Source organism: Triticum dicoccoides, chromosome 2B (assembly GCF_002162155.2).
Source record: "Triticum dicoccoides isolate Atlit2015 ecotype Zavitan chromosome 2B, WEW_v2.0, whole genome shotgun sequence".
NCBI lineage: Eukaryota > Viridiplantae > Streptophyta > Magnoliopsida > Poales > Poaceae > Triticum > Triticum dicoccoides.
In genome coordinates, this window is record NC_041383.1 from 747463192 (window position 1) to 747489727 (window position 26536).

At 45.6% G+C, this 26536-nt stretch overlaps 1 pseudogene; it reads right to left on the bottom strand.

Moving 5' to 3' along the window:
• Positions 1-26536, bottom strand: part of LOC119361309 — a 74413-nt pseudogene that overhangs the window by 3772 nt on the left and 44105 nt on the right.

The window sequence follows — 26536 nt, forward strand, 5'->3', positions numbered from 1 at the left end:
ACGGGCGGCGGGGGCGGCGACGACGATGGGCGGCGGGGGCACGCGGCGACGACGACGACGGGAGGCGGGGGCGGCGAGGACGACATCACGGCGGCGCGGCGGCGTCGGCGTCGTCGAGATCGAGACTCGCGCGCGCGAGAAAAGTGGAACGAACTGGCGACGATAACTGAATTTTCGTAAGTGCCATATATATAGGATGGGCCTTTAGTACCGGTTGGTGCCTCCAACCGGTACTAAAGGTCAATTTTGGCCAGCTCAAGCGGCGGGAAACGTGGGCCTTTAGTACCGGTTGATGACTCCAACCGGTACTAAAGGGCAACACATTAGTACCGGTTGGAACCTCCAACCGGTACTAATGCCCGTGCGCTGCCACCCACATTTATTTTTGAGTAATTTTTTATATAGTTATTTCTTTTCTGCTTTATTTTTTCTTCTATTTATTTCTGAATAGTATTTTTTGCTGTATTTAGTTTCTTCTTCTTCTTCTTCTTCTTCTTCTTCTCCTCCTCCTCCTCTTCTTCTTCTGCTTCTTCTTCCTCCTCTTCCTCTTCCTCCTCTTCCTCTTCTTCTTCCTCCTTCTCCTACTCTTCTTCTTCTTGTTCTTGTTCTTCTTCTTCTTCTTCTTCTTCTTCTTCATCGTCTCTGCACTCAGGGCTTATAAACCGCTCTTAGTCCCTCTCACTTCGCGAGATGGGACTAAAAAAGAGCTTGCCATAACCTCATAAACCCGAATACTTCGAAAGAGATTGTCCAGTTTGTAAACGAAGTGCATCTAGTTTTTGCCGTAACCCTCTCTACTTTTTTGAACATGATATGTGGGTGAAATGATGATACCATGTCAAGTTTCAACTTTTTCAGAGTTCATTTATAGTGCTTTTCAATTTACAGGTCATTTAGTTCTCAAAACAAATCATTAAATGCATGAAAAATAGCAAATGAAGGCATAAACGGTTGAAAGTTGATGGCGTCGCTTTGAATGGTGCATACTGAACGCAAAAAATATAAGAGCATTTAGATCATGATCTTATATTTCTTTACAGTCTAAATTGTCAATATGATCTTATAACATCAAAAATACTTTGATCATCAATGATCTTTGTGTGTACAATCTGAATTGTCAATATGAGTCATCAACGATTTATAAACCGATGAAGACTCATATTGCGGCCACAAATTCTACACATAGAGTTCAATGAAGACCAAGTGCTTGTGATAGTTTGAGAAATAACATATTTAAGGTGGTAAAAGGCTTGTTAGGGGAGCGATGTGGGACTAAAAACAGCTTGCCATAACCTCATTAGTACCGGTTCGTGGTACGAACCGGCACTAAATGGTGATGGTGGGGCCATAGCCTGACCGCAGGCTGACACAGCCTCTTTAGTACCGGTTCGTGGCATGAACCGGTACTAAAGGTTTGCCACGAACCGGTGCTATTGATCGCCGCCACGAACCGGCACTAGTGTACACATTAGTCCCGGCTGAAGTTCCAACTGGCACTATTGTGCTTCACATTTGACCATTTTTCTACTAGTGATGACACCAGAGCTGTAAACGTTGCTTTTCTCTATGAGCCGATTGGTGTAGTAGTATTCAGGATCAAGGTAACCATAGGTTCCTTGGACAGCTGTAAGTATTCCTGTCTCGTCAATTGCAATTGACCTTGAAGCTCCGAAATGTGATACTCTGATGTTAAGGTACCAGTAAGTAGTATATTTGCACAATTGATATCTCTATGGTATACTATATGGAAGTGGCAGAGTGTAGATATGCAATGACCCTTGTTGTTTCCAGTGCAATCCTCAACCTATCTTTCCATGACAAGGGTTCTCACTTTGGGCTTGAAGATGAAAAGAGAGAGTTCCATTTAATCTGAACTCGTAAACAAGTAGAGGAACTTCTGTCTCAAGTCAGCAACCAAAGAGATACACCACATTCCTATGATTTGTCGGTGGAAGTGTGACAACCTCGTTGATGAACTAGTCGATTTCCCTTTGGACGACAATTTTAGCCTTCTTGGTTGCTTGCTCCAGCTCTTCCAAGCTGAAAATTCATCCATTCGGCTATATCTTTGTTTGAAGAGATTAGCTGCGTTAGGAGTAACCCATTGTTTTTCTTGAATAATTTTTGTCTCAACTTCTTGACTCTTTGTTGCTTAATTTTATTGCTAATTTTGGCGACACCTAGAAGTGAAAAGAGCAACCCAAAACCAGCACTAATTACAATTACGGTAATCACACCTGTGGAGAACGAAAATAAAGGATCAACTATAAAGTATATGCCACATGCATTTCAAATATTTGAACTGAAATTTTAGAACTATTCAACCAAAGGTTGTCTTGTAATTAAACCTGTAAAAAATGAAACCGGGGATTGATATATCCATTGAAATATTGAAGAAAAAACTAAAATTTTGAAATGACTCACCATGCCATGCATGATAATGGTTTTCTTAGTGTATTTAAATATTTACTATAACAATCATATATGAAGTATTTTGTTCCAGTTCAATGGCCACATGGTATCTAGTTTCCTAAGCACACAACATTTTGTATTCTTTTCCTTCTTCTTTTGTTTTGTCTTTCATTTCTGAATAGTCAGATGTTGATGCTTTCAGTATTAGGATAGGGAAAACTGAAAATTGCATAGTACTGTACCTGGGAGGCTGCCGATACTTTTCTTTGTTTTGTGTATATCTTTAATTAAAGTGAGTGGCTTTTGTTTGTAGTACTGTACCTGGGAGGCTGTCGATACTTTTCTTTGTCGAGCATTGGTATGTTCCTGGCATATTTATGCAGGTTACGTGGTGACATGGATAAACATCTAGGGATTGGAACTCGTTGATATCTGAAAGGGCAAAGAAAATGCAGTTGGGAAGCATAGAGATTTCATAAATGAAATACACAAATAGGCTTCTTTGCTATGCTGGGAGTGCAATTATAGCCTAAAAACGTCAAACCAAGAAACCGTCACTGATGCAAGGATTTCCCTAATGTCCTTGGGAACAGTTGCCCCATGCCACCATCTTCTGCCATAATTTAGACCAAAATAATACAGTAGCTAGCTAACAATGTTTAAGCTTGAGCGTCTACAATAAAACTCAGACCCGACATACAACGGGAACAATGTCTTTGTCATCCCTGATATCTCAGAGCGTAGTAGTTGAGTCTAGTACAGTACTGTTTTGTATGAGGCTAACAGCTAGCAGCCGCTTCAGATTCTTACTGGTTGGCTGAGCGCCCTCCTCGACCAAAAGAGCAGCAAATAATATGAAATGTAAGTCACCAGTCAAAGCCATGAGAAAGAGCTCAAGGATTCATGACACTAGGCTGACCATCCAAGAGAAGGCAGACACAGAGGGTATCACAAAAGAATCTGGAAGGTAATCCCTCTTGCTCCAAATATGCTTTTGCTATCCTAAATGCTGTCCCTAATACATATTATTATGAGATTGCTTTCAAAAAGTAATATTAAACTAAAATGATTCAATAAAGAATCGGGGAATAGCTTATATCCAGTCCTTCTCTATGACTTGCTGAATAGACTTATTCGCAGCCATACACTGTCTTATTTAAAAGAGTCCTCTATCTCGTGAACGATCGAACTTGATAAACTTTGTTTTAGAAGTAATAAAGGAAATGCTTATTCAACTACGGCATTGTCGGACAACCGACCGGATTCAAGCCCTAGCCCCTGAAGTCGGATGGACTTGTGGAAATCCTCGAAAACAAGTATTGCTCAATTCACCTATTTATAACATAGAAATGTTGCATCCAACCCTAGAACGAGAGGTAAAGAATAGGCTACCATACGAGATGAGACGACCTCATTCTTGGCTTTCATCCCTACGCTTAAGAAAGATAAGTGATTGGATTTCATATATTTTATTTAGAGCTCCGTCATTCCGACTGGAAAATGTAACCTTCCACCATACTAAACCAAACCTCTTTGCTTTCTGGCTTTTCCTTCCAATAAACATCAGGGTGAGTAGTCGAGTTCAAAGTCCACCCCAAAATTCCATGCAAGGAACCTCGAAACGACTACCAATAAACTGTAGTGACTAAAGCTGCAGGGCAGAATAATTGCCACGTGAAAGAGATTTTTGAGCAGGATTGCGTGTTATGTTTTTTTTAGACAAAGATTGCGTGTTATGTAGGGAAGATGGAATTTCTTAGGAAAGATAGTCTTGGCCCTTCCTACAACACGCAATAATTTTTGCAATTCCAAATTACTAAGGTGATTTAACTGCCTCATTTTTCCAGTTTGACATAGCAGACCACATTTACCACATGGTGACTGAACTGATTAATGTGATCTTCTTGTGTTACAAGGGCACTTAATGGCTGAGATAAAAATTTACTTTATAGATTATTCTTATCTATTAATAGTTTAATATACATGTTCTAATTTAACCCCCACCAAAATAAACGCCGTGAATCCTTCCCTTTTCTCTCGGAAGAGATTCTAGGATTGATTTGCCTTCTAAAGGTTATCATTACCATGAGATTTACTTACCATCAAAGCCCAAACTCACGAGTTTTATACTCAAACAAATATGGATATTTTTTGAAAATAAGAAGGTGGCTGAGTGCCAAGCTTATATTTCAAAACAGGCTAAGGCCTGATGAGAAAAGTCTGTTACACAACATTTTTTTTTGAAAAGGAGGTCATTCCCCGACCTCTGCATCCGAAAGATGCATGCAGCCGTATTATTAATCAAGCCAAGCAAAAACATAGTCTGTAATCCAGGGTACAGCTCACAAAAAGAGCACAAATAAAAAAGGCTAAGCAAATAAATCAAAGCCACAACCGGCTGGATGAGACAACATTAAGGGCGTGTTTGGTTGCCCGCATCGAGCCCAATCAGGCCCGCGCGGGAAGGAAGAGACCTGTTTGGTTGCCTGGTTTCACTGTTGGGCCTGCACCGCACGCTTCTCAAAGTAGCCCATAGCCTGGCTCGCTGGAAACGCTTGGATCGGCAGTTTCTCGCGAGCCAGGCTGAGTGCAGCGCGAGGTCGCACGGGCGCGTGCGAGGCGAGGACGAGGGGGGGGGGCGGGAGATGCAAATCTGACGCACCGTCCCGGCGCCAAATCTAGCCTCACCCCCTTTCACTCGCTCACCCACCATAGCCAGTACCCCACTTTCTTCCCTACTACCTCACCATCGGCGGCGACTGCAATTCCAGATCTGCTCTGGAGGGGGTGGCGGCGCAGTGGCGGAAGAGGCGGCAACGTTTGCGGCGGATCTGGTGCTCCCCTTGCTGTTGGCCACCGTCTGGTCGATCTTGTCTGTGCCATGGCTCCCCCTAAGCCGTCCTCGTCTCCGATGCCGGTAAGCAGCACCCCTTCCCCCCTTTGTTAGGTCGGTGGTTAGGCCGTTAGGCTAGGTGTATGATCGATTACCCACTGAACGAACCGTCGATGTTTACTAGGTTATGGACGCACGGATGAGGCTGATAATTCAGGCAGCTGCACTGATTAGTGTGATTCAAGCATGGGTCATGTTCATGCACTGGAGAGTTGTTCGTCGTGCTGGGAGACCTTTGATCCGCTATGGTCCATTGTTTATCCGGGAACAGGAGAGGATCCAAAATCTGAACTACATCTACAACTGCAATGACGTCGAGGCTCTGTGGATGCTTCAAATGAAAAGAGCACCATTTTCCAGGCTTTTCGAGACCTTCAGGAGTAGGGGGCTGCTACAAGATAACATCAACACTAGTGTGGAAGAGCAAGTGGCCATGTGTCTCCATGTTGTTGGCCATAACCAGAGGTTCAGGGTCATTCACAACACGTTCACGAGATCAATGGAGACCATATCTAGGTACTTCAAGCATGTGCTTTTTGCTATTGGGGAGTGACCATATCTAGGTACTTCAAGCATGTGCTTTTTGCTATTGGGGAGTGATAACCCACAAGTATGGGGGATCGCAACAGTTTTCGAGGGTAGAGTATTCAACCCAAATTTATAGATTCTACACAAGGGGAGCCAAAGAATATTTGAAGGTATTAGCAGCTGAGTTTTCAATTCAACCACACCTGGAGATTAATTATCTGCAGCAAAGTGACTAGTAGTATGATAGTTTTGATGATAGCAGCAGTAGTAACGGTAACAGCAGCAGTGGTAGCAGTGATATTCTAGCAGTAACGATAGAAGTAGCAATAGTAGTAACTTAGCAAGAACAATATATGATAAATTCATAGGCATTGGATCGGTGACTTGTTGGATGATATTCATCATGTGACAGTTATAACCTAGGGCGATACGACACTAGCTCCAGTTCATCAATATAATGTAGGCATGTATTCCATAAATAGTCATACGTGCTTTATTAAAAGAACTTGCATGACATCTTTTGTCCTACCCTCTCGTGGCAGCGGGGTCCATATTGGAAACTCAGGGATATTAAGGCCTCCTTTTAATAGAGAGCCAGAACAAAGTATTAACACATAGTGAATACATGAACTCCTCAAACTACGGTCATCACCAATAGTGGGCCCGGTTGTTGTCACTCCGGGGTTGTCGGATCATAACCGTAGTAGGTGACTATACCTTGCAAGATTAGATCTAAAACATGGATATAATGATGAATTCATAAACGGTTCAGATCTGAGTTCATGGCACACGGGCCCAAAGTGACAAGCATTAAGCATGCAAAGTCATAGCAACATCAATCTAAGAACATAGTCGATACTAGGGATCAGTCCCTAACAAAACTAACTCGATTACATGATGAATCTCATCCAACTCTTCACCGACCAGCGAGCCTACGAAGGAATTACTCACTCCTAATGGGGAGCACCATGGAATTGGTGATGGAGATGGGTTGGTGATGACGAAGAACGAAGATCCCCCTCTCCGGAGCCCCAAACGGACTCTAGATCTGCCCTCCCGAGGAAGAACAGGGCTTGGCGGCGGCTCTGTCTCGTGGATTGCGATAATTCTTTCTCCCTGTTTTTTTATGGAAATATGTGATTTTATAGTATCAGGGGGGTCGTTTGCGGGGCCACCAGGTGGGTACAACCCACGTGATTGCACCAGGTGAGGGGGGAACGCCCTGGTGGGTTCTGCCCACCCGGGTGCCCTCTCCTGCAGGTCTTGGGTCCAGAAAATCTTATTATTGATATAAAAAATCCTCGCAAAGTTTCGTTCCATTCTGAGAACTTTTATTTCTACACAAAAACAACACCATGGTAGTTCTGCTAAAAACAGCGTCAGTCTGGGGTTAGTTTCATTCAAATCATGCAAATTAGAGTCCAAAACAAGAGAAAAAGCGTGAGAAAAAGTAGATACGTTGGATACATATCAACTCCCCTAAGCTTAAACCTTTGCTTGTCCTCAAGCAATTCAGTTGATAAACTGAAAGTGAGAAACAAAAACTTTTACGAACTCGTTTGCTCTTGTTTGCATAAAGAAGCTTAAACAGCACCCAGGTTTTCAGCCAACATTATAACTAACCTGTCAACAATAACATTTAAAGATTATAATGACTCATATCGATGACATAATCAGGTAGCGAGCAATAATAAAATATCTCAAACAACAACACGTTGTCAAAACAACCATGATATAATATGACAATAGTGGTATCTCGCTAGCCCTTTCTGAGACCGCAAAACACAAATGCGGAGCACCTCCAAAGTTCAAGCAACGACTAAACATTGTAATTCATGGTAGAAAAGATCCAGTCATGATGCACCCAACATTAGCTACACATAATGCATAATTCATGAGAGTTGTGCTCTACTGAGTTGCTGGCGCTTGTTTTAGAAGGTGGTGACACAACATAAAAGTAAATAGATAGTCCCTTCGCAGAGGGAAGCAGTGATTTGAAGATGTGCCAGAGCTCAATTTTTAAAATAGAGATAAATGATATTTTGAGACATGCACCCTTCTTATTCACTTCACCACCATCAGTTATCAACATCTTCCATGCTAAGCACGCTAGTGGCAGTTCCCAAGCGGAAATGTAAAGGTTTTGACTCCATTGGGAGTTTTTGTTTGATTATTTCAGAGACGAACTCTTTTTCATGTTTGCAGTTTGGGACTGGGCATCCCTATTACCGCCCATTTTCTCGTGTGATGGCGAGTGAATAAACACTCGACCTAAGAATAACCCGCTTAGCATGGAAGATACCGACCACCTCCTGTCGCTCCACGAACGATCCAGGCACACAAAAAGGATAATTTTTTGAAGTTTTTAGAGGTGGCACATGCAAGTTTACTTAGGACGGCAGGGTAATACCGCATATAGGTAGGTATGGTGGACTCATCTGGAATAACTTTGGGTTCAAGGTTTTTGATGTACAAGCAGAATTCCCACTTAGTACAGGCGAAGGCTAGCAATTTAGATTGAGAAGCGGCCAGCTAGAGAGCAACAACGATCATAACCATGCATTATGCATAAGTAACATTGGACACTAGCATGAGTAGGATATGGACACCATGAACATAAATATCATAGAGGCTATGTTGGTTTTGATTCAACTACATGCATGAACATGTGCCAAGTCAAGCCACTCGAACATTCAGAGGAGGATACCATGTCATCATACTACATCACACTCATTTTAACGCTATGCTGATATCCAAGATAAATCATTATCAACTCCCAACTACTTATACATGGCATGGGAAACTATAATCTTTAATTGTCATTGCAAACATGTTTAATCATAATGGGTTGAATCATGGATACTAGATTAAACATACTTACACAAACAGAACAAGTCGAGTTCATACCAGTTTCTCCCTGCCATGGCCAGTTCATCGGATGTCGTCATTATTGCCTTTCACTTGCACGACCGAACAATATGAAAATAATAATAGTGCAAGAATTTCATGGACTAAGCTGGAATTTGCAAACATTTTATTCAACAGGAGAAGACAAGGTAAAATGTGCTCTTATTAGTTCAACAATTATTCATATGAGAGCCACTCAACATTTTCATCGTGGTCTTCTCCTCGGTACAACTCGAATAAAAGGAAAAGAAATTCAGAGAAACACACTAAATATTTTTGGAGTTTTTTATTTTCTAGAACGGGCAAATAAAAGGGAAAAGCAAAAACGAGAAAAACTATTTACACGGGAAAGCTCCCAACAAGCAAAAGAAGAACAAGGAAATCTTTTTGGGTTTTCTTTTTAATACTACTACTAAGCATGCATAGAAAGTAAATTACTACAACTAATTTTTTTTGGTTTTTCTAAAGTTTTTCAAACACACAAGAAGAAAGCAGGAAAATAAATCTAAGCATGGATGATACAATGAAAAAGTGTGAACACCGACTAATGAAGTATGTGGACATGAATGTAAGGTCGGTGGAAACACGTACTCCCCCAAGCTTAGGATTTTGCCCTAACTTGGTAATTGATCAGTAGCCTGGAGGGTAGTAGTCTGCGTGGTAGCTCATAGAGGCTCTCGGTGCGGATGCCTCAGCACGCCGTGCTGCCACCACTGCCGCGTTATGAGCTCGGGCCTCGCTCTCAAGAACAAAATATATACCCTTGCTGTGATAATCAAAAAGAGCAGGCGCAGGCAAATATGTGTGCACAACAGAGGTTTGGTTAAACAACAAATTATAAGTGAAGTCATGAATTTTTTCCTTGATGATCTTATGGCTTTTTAAAGCCTTGAAATCTAAATACTGCATGGGTAGGATAGGATCAAAGGGCAAAGGTGAAACACCCAACTATCGTGTGTGGCATAAATTCACCCATAGAACCAACCACTGTTAGCATTATTCTGAAGTCTATGTGCAACAATCGCTCCAAGGTTATAATTCCATTCACCAGTGAGAGCGGCATGAAGGAGGCTCAAGTCTGGCGCACAAAGTATGCTATAGTCTTGCTTGCCTACTATGCATTTCCCATTAAATAATTCAAGATACTGAATTGCAGGAAAATGAATGCTCTTTATTCTTCCTTGTCTTACTCCCCTATTTTCACCTTAACAAAGGCTAGTCAAGAAAGACTCGTACCCAGCCTTCGGTGGTTCATCAAGCGAACCCCAATATGGTAGTTTGCAATGGCAAGCAAACTTCTCGAGTGAGATGGTAAATGGATTATCATAAAGCTTAAAAGACACCCTAGACTCACGAGGGAAAAATGTAAATCCTTTGACAAATGACTCAGTGATAAGTTAGCATTGTTCACACTTATCTGAAAGGTAGGGACCGAGGCCAACATTATGAACATATTGCTCAAATTCCTCCTTAATGCCCACACACACCATATATTCATCGCAAGGCCAGAAGCATGTTTTGGTGGCGGCATCACGCGTGAAACTTTCACTTGGTTCAACATAAGACCGGCGAGCAGAATTGTCACTAGAAGATGCCCCTGAGGATTGTCTCCTCGAAGAGCTCCTTCCAAATAGGTTCATCGTGTCCACGTACAATTTTCTGAAAATAAAAATTTTGAGGTGACAAAAATTTGTCAGCAAAACTTTATAAAATTGATAGCAACTACTCCTAGGGATACATAGAGGCCATAACAAGCTTTCAAACTACTTAGAACACTAAGAATTCAACATGCAAGCTCATCTATAGCAGCACCAAGAGTAGCTAATTATTCAAAGTATAAACCACTAAACCAAAAATTAATTGGACAAACAGTGGAGTCACATGCCAAGCAACAGTTGTCGGTGTCAAAACCGGCGGATCTCGGGTAGGGGGTCCCGATCTATGCGTCTTAGGCTGATGGTAACAGGAAGCAAGGGACATAATGTCTACCCAGGTTTGGGCCTTCTCGATGGAGGTAAAACCCTACTTCCTACTTGATTAATATTGAAGATATGAGTAGTACAAGAGTAGATCTACCACGAGATCGTAGAGGCTAAACCCTAGGAGATAGCCAATGATGGTATGATTGTAATTGTGATCGGCCTTCTAAGGACCATCCTCTCCGGTTTATATAGATACCGGAGAGAGCTAGGGTTTACATGGAGTCAGTTACAAGGAAGTAAACATAATATCCGGATCGCCAAGCTTGTCTTCCATGCAAAGGAGAGTCCCATCCGGACACGGGCCGGAGCCTTGAGTCTTGTATCTTCACGCTTCAATAGTCCGATGATGTATATAGTCCGGCTGTCCGGATACCCCCTAATCCAGGACTCCCTTAGTATCCCCTGAACCAGGATTCAATGACAGTGAGTCCGACGCGCAGTCTTGTCTTCGGCATTGCAAGGTGGGTTCCATCTCCGAATACTCCAATGTACCTATTACGACGAACGGTGTCCGGCATCTCATCAATGTTGTACTCCTTGGCTTCAGTGCCTCAATAATGACTGTTTCCATGTGTCAAGCGAATGCCAGGAGTCGAGGCATTTTTCCATTTGCCGCCCCCGATCCTTTGGGCTAACCATCTATTTTAAGAGGCGGGGATTCCCAGATCCAAACCTCACTCTTCCCCCTCGAGCAAGCATCCAATAGAGCGCCCCGAAAAAACCATTCCAACATGGCCGGTCGTCGCAGCTCTTCTGCTCGCTCCCCTTGCCCCAAGCCGGGGGACTGGGGAGAGTGATTAGTTTCTCATAGCCGTTTGATAAAGTTACAAAACCAAGGGCTTCTCCCATCGGCGTTCATGGTCCCTGTCCGAGCCGGAATAGCCACCTATAATGGCGGAGAACAAGCGGAGAGATCCCCTAATCCGTCTCCAGAGGAGCGAATATGCCTCATTCCGCATCTGTTAAGGGGCGTCGGGTTTCCCATTCATCCATTCCTTCATGGGCTCTTGGAGTTCTACAGCCTCCAGTTGCACAACTTTACCCTAGCCTACGTACTACATATAGTAGGGTATGTCGCCCTTTGTGAGCTATTTCTAGGCTGCGAGGCTCATTTCGGTTTGTGGAAGAAGCTGTTCTGCCTTGTCCCCCGCAACCAGGGAGAGTCCCTATGCCAAGTGGGAGGGGCCGAAGTATGGCGTATCGCCTAGACCGGATACCTATCCAGCACTCCCAAGAAGGCACCAGGGAACTGGGCTTCAGAGTGGTTTTATATTGACGACGCCCCCCTTCCGGATCCAGTCCGGACAGGACTCCCCAAGTTCAGTAACGCCCCGCCGAGGGCACGTCTAAGATGGCGCCCCCGAGGCCCCCAAGAAGAGGATACCAGGGAAATACATTTCCTGATGAGCAGGATAAAGTTACTAGCCAAATCCGGACTGACCATAGTCAAGGTCATGGCAATATGCATAATGCGGGGAGTGCAGCCGCTTCAATATCGGGGCAATCCCATGTGGCATTTCAACAGGGAAGATGATGCCACCCGTTGTGGCCGTAAGGGTCCGGACTCCGCCACTGCTCTGGCAAGGATACTGTCCGATCTATACAAAGGAGAAGAGGAAGACTTCATTCATATCAAACCGCGGGACGGATTCTCCATGTATAATCCCCCAAACTGGGTAAGTCGTCATTTATTTTCTCGCATCACTTATTGTGGCGTTCTTTGCCAAGGTTACCTGCCGCGATATTTCCGAGCAGGAACTGAGGAGGGCCGTAGAAGGAATCTCCAGCCCTTCCCCGCAGCCAGAGGACCCCGAAAGGGCCCTGGATCCAGGACTCGAAGAAGACCCGGATGCGGCCGTGGAGCTTGTCGACGGGATATTTTATCGGGCAAGCCGCGACGGCGCCTCAGTGGCTATTAATGCTGATTATCCCGGACTGCTACCTTCGTCGCGTGTAAGCCAAGCCAAAGACTCGATCCTCCGAAGAGGACTCTTTCCTGATGTCACGCCTTATCCCTGAAGCGTTGTGTTTTTGCAGAGGCGACGTTCGGAGCGCAGGGCCGAGCCCCTAGGGACCCGTCAGCCACAGGCGTGCGGATAGGGTAGGCTCAAGAGGAAGGCGGTTAGGGCCGACACGCCCTATAGAGGTAAGGGAACAACCTGTCATGCAATTATTGTTATTTGAAATATAACAGCGCCCTTTACATCCTAGCAGGAAAAGGAGTATCCGGACTATATCCGGGGATCCTGCCAACCACGCCTCCACAAGTCGGGCTCTAGAACCGACTTCGAAAGAGGAGGCGGACGTAGGGAGAATGCCATATACTCCTCCGACAGAGGACGCAGATATGCTCTCTGCCATGAATTCCGAAGTAGAGAGCGCCATGAATCACCGGCGTCGACGGGCCGTCCTTCGCAAGAACATCTTTTCCGAAGAGGCATTTAATGCTTACAATTCGGTAGATGCATACATCCGAGCTGCTCAAGCCGGGCTCGCCCGGGCGATGGACTTGTATACCAAAGATATACGGGTAAGAAAGTTTGATAAGTATGTATAGCAGTAGCCCTGAGGCTTGAAACGGTTGGAACAACAGTTTTAAGTATCAATTTATGCTCAGGTTCTTGTAGATAAGAATGAGCAATTGTCTCGGGAGCTAGAGGAGTGCAAGACCCAACTTAGGGCCACGGTTGCCAAGCTAGAGGAATCCCAGAAGGCCTCATCTGGTGACATTAATCTCGATTGTACGAAAATGTACCAGTTAGCAACTGGCTAATGTGACGAGTTTTAACAGAAAATTCTGCAGATAACCCCGGAGTAGATCCGGAGGGCGGGAGGGATGACGAGTCGCATCTCCAGAGGCAACTAAAGGCTGGCGAGCGCATTCTTACGCAAGCTAGGTAGGAGAAGAATACTCTCCAAGATGCCAATGTTCGTCTGGACGTGGAATTGAAAGACGTCCGTGCGCAGCTGGCGGACTCCGTGAAGGAGAACAAAAGGCTTCGCCGCAACATTTATGGTAAGTGCCTAGACGAATTGTAGCATAGTTCGGCAAGGAAGTATATTGAAAGAGTTTTGCTTGTAGGAATGCTGACGGGTCGCCCTGAGAAGGAGATGCCCGCATCTGCAGGAGATTTACTACAAGACCTCTCACAGCTGCACGAGCGAGCTCGGCAGGCGATGCAGGGCGTAGCATAGGCCTTGTGGCCATCAAGCTTCCTGCCGAATGGCATGGGAGAGCTTGTGGACATGCTTCACGGAGCACGTCGGCGCTTTCGACTGTGGAAGATGTCAGCCTGCCGGCAGGGTGCAAGGGAAGCATGGGCTATGGTGAAGACGCGCTACACCAAGCTGGACCCGAACCATATGGCCGAAGTCGGACCGGCAGGGCCAGATGGGCAAGAAATTCCCGTGATTCTGATATATGACCAGGTGGCGTTAGCCGCAAAGTATTCTCAACATAATTGTAAGCTAGATAGCCTATTGGATGGTATAGAGGAGGAATATAGTCAGTCCAAGTGACTGTGTAATTCAATGGACATAAGTAGCCCCTAGCCGGATTAAAATCATTTGTCATGGCGGACCTTTTCACTTCAGCTCCTGGATCCTACAGTCCGGGGTGTGTCTGAATACCCGCTCGGTTATACAAAACCGGAGTATGCGTGGAAACCAGGCATAGGGGTCATAAGTGCTTGAACAGACAAGTACCCAACTAGTTATGTTATATTACATGGATAGTAAGAAACATCTTCCAGGGAGAATAGTTCTGTTAAGGGTTCCTTTCCCTGGGTAGGCATGCGGCAAGGCACATGTCCGAACTGCGAACCATGGCGCAGGATATAAAACTTCTGGGGATTTATGTTATGATAAATGAAGACATCTTTTGTTCACCGACCGAATATTCTCTTAAGGAAACTAGCTTTCGGCTTCACCCAGTCTGAGGTACACATCCGGTTGAACCGGCAGTAACAATCGCAGAGGTGCTCCACTTATGCCCTAGCCGAATTAACGGGAACGTAGGGCATAAACACAGGAGCCAGGCAACCCATCTTGGCCACATCTTAAGTCATATCGATGCATATAATTGTGAAGAAAAGGCACACATGGAAAACACATGTGTGATGGGCAAAAAGCCTTTTAGAGCAAGTTATGTTTAGCTTCCGTATAGGAAGCCCCCAGGTATTGTTTACACACATAGTGCGCCCGGAGTAATCCAGAAGTCCGTATTGTATTAAATACTTTGTGTGAAGAGAAAAGGATCGACAAAGGAAGAGGGAGGGAGCATAATTAAAAAGGAGGAGGTAAGGAGACAAACACTGAGTTCGGCGCTAGGGAGTCTGGCCGCGTTCCATGGGTTCGGCTCGAGTCTTTTGTCGGACGCATTACGTAAGCGGTACGCTCCTCCGGTGAGAACTTTGTCAATGACGAAGGGACCTTCCCACTTGAGTTTGAGCTTGTCCTTCTTCTTCTCCGAGAAGCGCAGAACAAGCTCGCCAATATTATAAGTTTTGGCCCACACTTCTCTGCTTTGGTATCGTCGAGCCTGTTGCTGATAGAATGCGGAACGGGCTTTAGCGACATCACGCTCCTCCTCCAGGGCGTCCAAGTTATCCTGCGATCTAACTCAGCTTCCTTCTCTTCGTACATGCGTACGCGTGGCGAATCATGTATTATGTCGCAGGGTAGTACTGCTTCGGTGCCGTACACCATAAAAAATGGTGTATATCCGGTGGTGCGATTCGGCATGGTCCGCAGCCCCCAGAGCACGGAGTCGAGCTCCTCGACCCAATGAGTGTCCGACTCTGTCAAGGATCGCACTAGTCTGGGTTTGATGCCGCTCATGATGAGATCGTTTGCCCGTTCGACCTGGCCATTTGTTTGAGGATGGTAGACGGAAGCATAGTCGAGCTTAATGCCCATTTTGCTGCACCAAGCTTTCACTTCATCGGCTATGAAATTTGAGCCATTATCGGTGATGATGCTGTGGGGGACACCGTATCGGTGTATGACCCCGGATATAAAGTCTATTACTGGTCTAGATTCAGTCGTTTTCACTGGTTTGGCTTCTATCCATTTGGTGAACTTGTCTGCCATGACCAATAAGTATTTTTCTTGTGGCTTCCCCCTTTAAGGGGTCCAAAAATATCCAGCCCCCAGACCGCGAAGGACCAAGTTATGGGGATTGTTTGGAGAGCGGTAGGGGGCATATGACTCTGATTGGCAAAGAGCTGGCAACCAACGCAGTGTTGGACAAGGTCCTGTGCATCTGCTCGGGCCGTCGGCCAACAGAAACATGTACGGAAGGCCTTGCTAACTAGTGCTCGAGCCGCGGCGTGGTGCCCGCCCAGTCCGGCATGGATTTCAGCCAAGAGCTGCCGCCCTTCCTCTTCGGAGATGCACCTTTGGAGCACTCCGGTCACACTTTTCTTATAGAGTTCCCCTTCATGGACTTTGTAAGCTTTAGAACGTCGGACAATGCAGCGTGCTTCATTTTGATCTTCGGGGAGCTCCTGCCTATTTAGGTTGGCCAAGAAAGGCTCAGTCCACGGGGCGATGATAGCCATTACTTCGTGGGTTGACGATGTTATTTCGGTGGTAGATCCCCCGATTATGTCTGATAGTTCGGAATCTGGGGATGTATTCGGATCCGTGCTGGTATTGCCGGACTCCCCTTCCCATACCACGGATGGCTTGAACAGCCTTTCTAGGAATATGTTAGGTGGGACAGGGTCGCGCTTGGTGCCGATGCGGGCAAGGACATCTGTTGCTTGATTGTTTTCTCGAGCCACATGGCGGAATTCGAGCCCCTCGAACCGAGATGACATTTTAAGGACATCATTATGGTAGGCCGCCATTTTCGGATCCTTGGCATCAAAGTCTCCGTTTATTTGTGATATAGCGAGGTTTGAATCCCCGCGTACCTCTAGGCGTTGAATGCCCATAGAGACTGCCATCCGAAGACCATGCAACAGAGCCTCATATTCGACTGCATTGTTGGAGTCTGTGTATAATATTTGGAGGACGTATTGGACCGTGTGTCTGGTGGGAGACGTCAGGACTACGCCTGCTCCCAATCTGGCCAGCATTTTAGAGCCATCGAAGTGCATGATCCAGCTAGAGTACGCGCCGTACTCTTTAGGGAGTTCGGCTTCCGTCCATTCGGCGACAAAGTCAGCTAATACTTGCGACTTGATAGCCCGCCAAGGCTTGTATGTTATGTCGAACGGAAGGAGCTCGATGGCCCATTTAGCGATCCGGCCCGTGGCATCACGGTTATTTATTATATCGTTTAGTGGTACTTCGGAGGCCACCGTAATCGAACACTCTTGAAAGTAGTGTCGTAGCTTTTGGGATGCCATGAAGACCGCGTATGCTATTTTTTGATAGTGTGGGTATAGGGATTTGCATGGGGTGAGGCCGTGGATACGCAATAAACCGGCTTCTGTAGCGGGAATTTGTATCCGTTAACCTCTCATTCGACAATGAGTACTGTGCTTACAAATTGGTGTGTTGCAGCTATGTACAGCAGCATAGGTTCACCGATATTTGGCGCTGTTAGGACTGGATTATTGGCCAATAAGATCTTTATTTCATCGAGTCCGGCCGCGGCTGCATCTGTCCACATGAAGTGTTCGGTGCGCCGAAGAAGGCGGTAAAGAGGTAATGCCTTTTCTCCTAACCTAGAGACAAAGCGGCACAAAGCAGCCACGCATCCAGCTAGTTTCTGGATGTGTTTGAGGTCTGTTGGTATAGCCAACTGTGACAAAGCTCGGATTTTTGCCAGATTAGCTTCAATTCCTCTATTGGAAACGATGAAACCCAACATTTTTCCACAGGGGACGCCAAAAACGCATTTCTCTGGATTCAGCTTGATGTCGTATGTTCGGAGGTTATTGAGCGTAAGCCTCAAATCATCTATTAGGGTTTCGACGTGTCTTGTTTTTATGACTACGTCGTCCACGTATGCCTCCACTGTTTTGCCGATTTGCTTTTCCAGGCATATTTGAATCATGCATTGATAGGTTGCGCCGGCATTCTTAAGCCCGAAAGGCATAGTGTTGAAGCAGAAAGGGCCATATGGCGTTATGAAAGCTGTTGCAGCTTGGTCGGACTCTGCCATCTTTATTTGATGTTATCCAGAGTATGCGTCGAGGAAACACAGTGAGTCGTGTCCTGTTGTGGCATCGATGATTTGATCGATGCGAGGGAGGGGAAAGGGATCCTTGGGGCAAGCCTTGTTGAGGTCTTTGAAGTCGACGCACAGGCGCCAGGATTTTTCCTTCTTTGGTACCATTACCAAGTTCGCCAGCCAATCCGGATGCTTGATATCTCTGATGAATCCGGCCTCAAGTAGCTTGGCTAGCTCTTCCCCCACAGCTTGCCATTTGGGATCTGAAAATCGCCTTAGGGTCTGTTTAACAGGTTTGTATCCCTTTAGTATGTTAAGGCTATGTTTGGCCAATCCGCGCGGGATGCCTGGCATGTCCGATGGGTGCCAGGCGAAAATGTCCCAATTTTCGCGTAAGAAGTCTCGCAGTGCAGCATCCATAGCGGGGCTGAACTGTGTCCCGATGGAAGCTGTCTTCGTGGGGTCCGTTGGGTGGACTTGGAATTTGACTATCTCATCTGCGGGTTTAAATGAGGTGGCCTTGGGTCGCTTGTCGAGTATCACGTCGTCCCTGTCCACGGTGGCGTGCAGTGTTGTTCATTCTTCTGCTGCTAGGGCTTCAGATAGTGCTTCCAAGGCTAGCGCTGCAGTTTTGTTTTCGGCGCGGAGTGCGATGTCCGGATCACTAGCTAGAGTGATGATTCCATTGGGTCCGGGCATTTTAAGCTTCATGTACCCGTAATGGTCGTGGTATCCGTCCCGTCCTAGAAGGGCGTGGTATCCGCTGTTGAAAGGAGCCACTTGGAATGTGATTTCTTTGGACCTGTAATTCTCTGGGGTGCCGAATACCACATTGAGTGTGATTTTCCCCGCACACCGTGCTTCTCGACTAGGGATAATTCCCCTGAAGGTTGTGCCGCTTTGTTCAATGTGGCTTTTGTCAATTTCTATCTTCTTGAGCGTTTCTTCGTAGATCAAGTTTAATCCGCTTCCGCCGTCCATGAGTACTTTAGTGAGCCGAAAGCCGTCCACTATTGGGCTAAGGACCAAAGCGGCTGGTGCCCGGATGGTCTGGAATTGGGGTTCGTCACTGGCATTGAAAGTTATAGGAATGTCGTTCCACGGATTTATTTTTGCCACATGGCAGATTTCAGCGGAGCTTCGATGAGCTCGCTTGTGCCTATTGTTTGAGGCGAAGGTATCAAAGACTGTTAGTACCGTATTGTGTTCCTTGGCGGGATGTTGTTCTGTTTTATGGCTCTCGAGGAGATCCTCGCCACTTTTTGCTACCTGTCGGAGTATCCAACATGCCCTAAGGCTATGGGTTGGTGTTGCATCCGGCGTACTATGAAGCTTACATGGCCCATTGAGCTATTCTTCCAATACGGCTCCACGCCCTCGGGCGGGTTTTAGTTTCTTGGGAATTGAATTGGTCGACTTACGAGAGTTCGGCCGTTTAGTTAAGACAAAGGTTCTGGTGAGGGTCGTACTATCCCAAAATTCTGTTTGGGTCTTCCAGGCGCTTTCCATCGCACAGTATTTCTGTACTATGGTTGCTAAGTCCGCAAAGTGTACTATGTCATGGTGACTTATAGCATTAAGGAGTCCTTTGTTCGTGCAGTTTTTGCAGAAAAGTGAGACTACGTCCTCCTTGTGGCAGTCCTCGACTTTATTAAGCGCAAGGAGGAATCTGGCCCAGTAACGGTCTACCGTCTCCAGGGGCTCTTGTCTGATGCGGGAGAGACAGTTTAAGTCCGAGCGAGTGTCGTTGGCTGAATCCGTATTATGATCCGATCTAACACCCGGGGGCACGGAAGGTTCCGAGCCCGACAGTTCGGGATCCGGAGTATCACCCAATCTCTTCGGCCCGATGCCCGATTCTAAGTCCGGGACCCGGGTCATGTCTTCCTTTTAGTAGGTGTTCGACTTACTGAGTTCGGTGATCCGGACATAATTCGTCCTCAAACTTGAGGGGCGACTCGTGTGTGGTTCCTCCACTACCGCTATCTCATGGGTGGACGGCGGGGATCTAATGTCCCTTTGGTCGGGTTTAAGCCCAATCCGGTCATAGTCCGTGGTGACTCCCAAAGCGGCAATGTGATCCAAGAGCTCATTAAGAGAGCAGAGCTCTATCGGATCCATCTGTTCGGCAATCTCCGAATTGATATGAAGGTTATGCGTGATGACCCGAGAGGCCATCGTTGGCGCGACAGCCAATGGGGCGGCCATAATGAAGCCGCCAAGTCAGAGAATCTGGCCTACAGCCAGCGCTCCTCCAGAGATGATGTCGTCCTTTACAACGAGACGAGCCATCAAGCCTTGCAGCAACGACACAGAGGAACTCTCAATGAAAGCACCAATGTCGGTGTCAAAATCGGCGGATCTCGGGTAGGGGGTCCCGATCTGTGCTTCTTAGGCTGATGGTAACAGGAAGCAAGGGACACAATGTTTACCCAGGTTCGGGCCCTCTCGATGGAGGTAAAACCCTACTTCCTGCTTGATTAATATTGAAGATATGAGAAGTACAAGAGTAGATCTACCACGAGATCGTAGAGGCTAAACCCTAGGAGCTAGCCTATGATGGTATGATTGTAATTGTGATCGGCCTTCTAAGGACCATCCTCTCCGGTTTATATAGACACCAGAGAGAGCTAGGGTTTACATGGAGTCGATTACAAGGAAGTAAACATAATATCCCGATCGCCAAGCTTGTCTTCCACGCAAAGGAGAGTCCCATCCGGACATGGGCCGAAGCCTTGAGTCTTGTATCTTCACGCTTCAATAGTCCGGACGATGTATATAGTCCGGCTGTCTGGATACCCCCTAATCCAGGACTCCCTCAACAGTCCCTCGAAATAGTTTCGGAAATGGAGCTTCGAGCTAAGAGATCGAAATCCGCAGGTTTGAGCTCAAGAACACCGGGGAGAGAGAAAAGGAGAATTTTTTCTGGAGGTAAGTGATGATGTGGGCTAAAGAGATATGTGAGGGGGCCCACGTGGGGACCACAACCCACCAGGCTGCGCCTGGGGGGCCATTGCACGCCCAGGTGGGTTGTGCCCACCTGGTGCACCTCCCTCTGGTATTATTTGCACCAGAAATTTAGAAATATTCAGAAAAAAAAACGTGTAAATTTTTTAGAGCATTCTAAGAACTTTTATTTTTGGGTCATTTTTTATTGCACGGGAAATTCGAAAAATAGAGAAAACATGACATTTTATTTTATTTAACTAATAAAAAAAGGTAGGGACAGAAGGTAGTGCTTACTAAATTCATCAACTTCATACCGTTCACAAATGATTCATTAATAAGGTTGATCAGGTCTTATTAACAACCACTTTCGATTAGCATGAAACCGAAGAACTTTTGTAAATCACTAAGTTACCTCAATGGGTATATGCATTTCCCCAACAATAAGCATTTCATATTTATTTTTGACAGTAGGTAGAGGTATTTGAAAACTTCCAATAGTGATTGTCGGAGATTTTTCAATAACATTAATACCATTCCCTTGGAATTATTTCTTCAGAAAGTGCACCGTATGATCATTACCATTAATATGAAAAGTGATCTTGCTTTTATTGCAATCAATAACAACCCCCGCAGTATTCAAGAAGGGTCTACCAAGAATAATCGACATGTTGTCGTCCTCATCTCAAGTATAACAAAGTCAGTCAAAATAGTAACATTAGCAACAACAACGGGCTAGGTATGGCAGTTGATTTATCAGCCAATTGCAAAGATATTTCTATAGGTGTGAGTTAATTCAAGTCAAGTATAAAGAGAAAGGCATAACACTAACACTAGCTCCTAAATCACACAAAGCAGTTTTCACATAATTCTTTTTGATAGAGCAAGGTATAGTTGGTATTCCCAGATCTCCAAGTTTTTTAGGTACTCCATCTTTAAAATTATAGTTAGCAAGCAGAGTGGAGATTTCAACTTCCAGTATTTTTCTCTTATTCGTGATGATGTCTTTCATATACTTTGTGTCGTGGAATTGTCACGTCAGATGTCCTCGTGAAAGGACTTAGTTGTGGAGCCATCGCAACTAGGAAGCTTGAAGGGGTTAATCGGGACAAAAGACACGAGAGGTTTTATACTAGTTTGGCCCCTTACGGTGAAGGTAAGGCCTACGTCTAGTTGGGTTGGTATTGATGTTTTGATGACCAGGGAGCAAGATACGCTATGCCTGGCTCTTGATGAGTTGTTTCTTGCCCTAAGCCGCCAGCGGGTCGTCCCCTTATACACACGGGTCGACGCCCTGCGGCTTACAGAGTCCTGGCCAGCTTATAAACAATGTCCGGCTCGGTGACTAGTTAAGTCTACCTTATGATACAAGTAATATTATTACAGCGGTTTATTACAACGGGCCTTAAGTCGCCTGTGGGCCTTAAGCTCTCTATGAACCGCCATCTTCATACTTTGGTCTTCGGCTTTTCTATGGTGAGTCCTCTTTGCGTAACCCGGCCCCTCCTCGGTGGCTTACACAAATAGTTATATCCCCAACATTAGGCCCCAAATTGATTTGAACATGTTCATGTCAATCTTAAAATACCTTATGGACTACCCTGCAGCCTTTTGTCTTGAACGAAGAATTTTAACCCGTCGTGACTTCATCATCTGGATCCGGGTTAAATCATCATGACGTCATCTTCAATAAAAAATAATTTTTACTCCGTCGTATCTTGAACGGATCTTTGTCTTTACTGACCATCCCAAGAATCGAGGCGCCAGAGCCATTGGATAATAAATGCTATCTCCTCGTCTTTCGCGCCCTCTCGGTCAGTCTTCCCTTATAAATAGGGCGACCTAGGTCTTTCCCCAGTCATCTTCTTCCTCTTGCCTCTTCCCGAGCTCTGCCGCCGCCACTGTCGAACCCCTCGTCTTCACCGACTCAGGTTGCTGCATCAACCTGACTCGGACCAGAGATCGACGGCGAACCTCTGCAGCTCGTCCGCATCCGTGAGTTCCTCTCATTCCCTTTCTCAGATCTGTGTTAGGTCCTTGCTGAGTTTGTCGGTGTTCATCACTGCCCGACGCCAAACCCTCGCTAGTTCCTTCCAACGCCCTGTTTAGATCGTAAAAACTACGTAGAACTGCTGCGGTGCTTGTTTGTGTTGATCTTGCATAAAAATAGATCTCATTTCTCTTGTTCAGAAACCCTCTTCGAGTGCATAAACTTCTCTGCCCTGTTTTAGGTCTAGAAAATTTTTCTTTTCAGAGCAATATTTTGATCCAGTATAATAACTGTTAGCTGTGAAACTTGCTTTTATCACCCGGAAAACCTCTTCTGGTAAATGCCTTGAAACACAACTGTCGAGATGTCTGGCTTAAATAAATGACACAGAACCTTGACTGCTCCCCATGACCCAGAATTTTTTTGAATTGCACTTCATACTTGTAGCGGCTTAAATATTGTTGCATAGTCATCCTTATATCATTAGGCCCCTCATTAAGCCGCCACTTTAAATAATCAAGATTTTCCTCCCGGGTTAAAATTGAACCGGATCTTCTTGTTTTTCCATAGGCCAATTGCTGTGATGACTCTTAAGGCTACCAAGGCCCCTGTAACTTGCAATTGGGTTCCATCCATAGTGACCAATAGCAAACTAGCTGAGTTTGTAAAGTCTAGGCATCTGCCAAAAAAGGACGTCATGTCGTACCGTGCCCCTGACCCGTCTGAAGAAAAGCCTCACCCCAAAGCAGGGGAAGTAATATTTTTTACGGATCATATGAGCCCTGGATTTTCTCCTCCCGGCTCAAAATTCTTCAGAGAGGTTTTAAATTTCTTTAACCTTAGACCTCAAGACATCGGACCCAATTCCATGTCAAATATTTGCAATTTTCAAGTCTTCTGCGAGGTGTACCTGGGAGAGGAGCATAGTCTGCTTTTGTTCAGGGAACTTTTTTACATGAACCGGCAAAATGAACGTGCCAACGGGCCCAGTCTTGAGCTTGGTGGCACATCAATCCAGCGACGGAGAGATTGTCTTTTCCCTTATGCTGAGTTGCCGAGTCACCCCAAATCTTGGAACCAGACGTGGTTCTACTGTCAGGACACTTCTCCGGCTGATGAAAAACCTCTGCCCGGCTTTCGCGACCTGCGCCTTGAGTCTAACCATCCGCTACCAAACAAGCTGACAACCCTTGAACGCGTGCCTCTCAATTCCACCATCAAGAAAATAAAAGCTCTCTTGGGAAATGGCTTAAACGGCATCGATCTAGTTCGAGTCTGGGTCACTTGGCGTATACTTCCATTAAGCCACCGTCCCGGCTTAATGTGTACTTATATTGGAGAAAAGACTGATCCGCAACGCCATAACCCTGACGACTTACCAGATGACGTGGTGGATGCTACAACCCAGTCACTGCTGAAGGAGGGTACTGTGATGAGCAACGCCTTCGGCTTACTTCCATTTTGCAAGAATAACCCGGCTTACTTCAATCGTAACAAATGTTTACGGATACATTATACCTTGCTTGATACTCATAGTTCTTTAACTTTTTTCACAGGCTGGTGATGACTTCTGGAAAGCCAAATATGACCATGAAGCTGCCAAACAAGCCAGGACGACCAAGAAAGTTGAAAGGAAAGCCGCCAAGGTAGGAACCTCAAAGAAGAAGAAACCCAACGCCTCCGACTTACTCAGATAGGAGGATAGCTCTTCGGATGAGGAAGAGGTAATCTTTAAATTTTCTTAAGCCCCTTGTTATCACTCGTCTGACATTTTATCCCTTCAGGAGGATACGGGGAACAGTCGAGCAGCCAATGAAGAGGTAACTATAATCTCCTCCAACCCAGAGCCTTTGCCAAAGCGAAAGACCCGAAGGGTGACCCGGAAAGTAAGATTTTCACATGCACTTGCTTATCAAGATCCTCAATTTATTTTGAAGCAACAACAGCTTGAGAACCAGAGGCATACCCGGAACAACAAGGATGCAGAACTCTCCTCCGGCTTACCTGATGTAACCAGAAAGCGTCGGACTGAGGTTATCTCCAATTTATGTTCTGTCTTACCTTTAGCAGGCTTAATTCGTCAACCTCTCAATTCATCTGACTCCAACTATCAGGATACCTCTCCTTCCGGCGAATCCATGCAGTCAAATATGCCGACTTTCAAAACTGCTCCTGGGTAATATAAACTTATGCACTTTTTGCTTTACCTATGCTTGCATATTCATCCTTCTGCTTTTGTTGACAGCCTGCAAGTAAAGCCTAGCAAGAGGGCAAAGAAGAACAAGCTGTCCCGAGACCCGGTGGTCACTGAACCGGCGATTGACTCATCCGTTCCTGACAGCTCCACTCATCAGCCACCGCCTGAACCGGCTTTCGTTATTCTGGTGTCAACCTCTGACCCGCCTATAGAAGACATTGTCCATGATTCTGATAACCCGGAAATTCCTAGCCCGGTCAAGATGAATGAACCGGAAGTTGAGATTGTGAAGTCTCAGTTTGTTGAACCAGGACGGCCTACCGTCCTTGCCAAATGTACCGCCAAGGAAGAATTTGCCCAACGCCGAAAAGCTAAGCAGGACATTACTGATTATACTCACTTAAGCATTGGTGATATAGTCTCGGGCTATCTGAATCAAGTGCATAATAGCCGTGACCTGGAAATTGACATGGTGAAACAAATACAGCACAAATCTGAGGTATTTACTTATACGGTTTACCTGAGTCTTACATACTGTACCAGCCCCCAAGTCTATTGCTTATTGAACAAATATGTTGTAGACTTTGGAAATCTGCTTTACCTGTTAACTTATCCGGCTCAAAAAGAATTAACTTAACCCGGTTATAACATAAAGCTTTTAAATTTGCAATACACATTAGCCCCCAAGTGTCAAGTATCTTTACTTGTAAGGTGCTTGAGACTTGAATATATGTGACCCGACAAGAGAAGGTTTACAATTCTTCAGCATACATTAGCCCCCAAGTGTCAAGTATCTTTACTTGTAAGGTGCTTGATACTTTTAATGTTACCTTATAATCCTTACCATAACCTGGTGTCAATGCAGGCTGCCATAAGTCAGTTTGAATCCGAGCTTGCGTTCCTGAAGAGTCGTCTGGAAACTCAAGAACTTGAGACCCAGAAGGCTAACTCTAAATTTGAATTCAGTGTCTCTGAAAATGAGAAACTAAAGAAGAAATTGAGTCGGAGAAGAAAACTTGGGTTGATGAGAAGGCTTCCCTAGTGACTCGGTCCGACATGGCAGAAGCATCTCTTGCCGAGGCAACAACCGAACTGTCCGACTTAAAGCGGCAGATATCCCAAATGGTCTCAGACATCTTCGGTAAGCCACTCTGAAAAACCCTTAAACATCACAATCTTCCAAGGATTATTGTGATAATTATCTCCGGCTTATTGTTTTGCTTGTGACCACACAGGCCCCAGGAGTACCAACCTCAAGCAGAACATGTTGATCAAGCTCAAGGCGGTTTATACCCTTGTGGAGCAGCTGTATTCCGGGTCACAACGTGCTTTGGCTGTTGTAGCCTTATCAAATACCCCTCCTTGCCTCCTACAAGATGTGTTGAAGCATCTCGCAGTGCTACCTCAACGAATTAAGGACTTAAGGCAGGCATCTGCAAGAGCCGGAGCTGTGGCCGCATTAAGCCGGGCTAAGGCATGGGTGCCAGAACTTGACTTGGCTGATCTTACTCTTGGATATCCAAGCCTGAAGGAGGATGGCTCTGTATTTGATGAT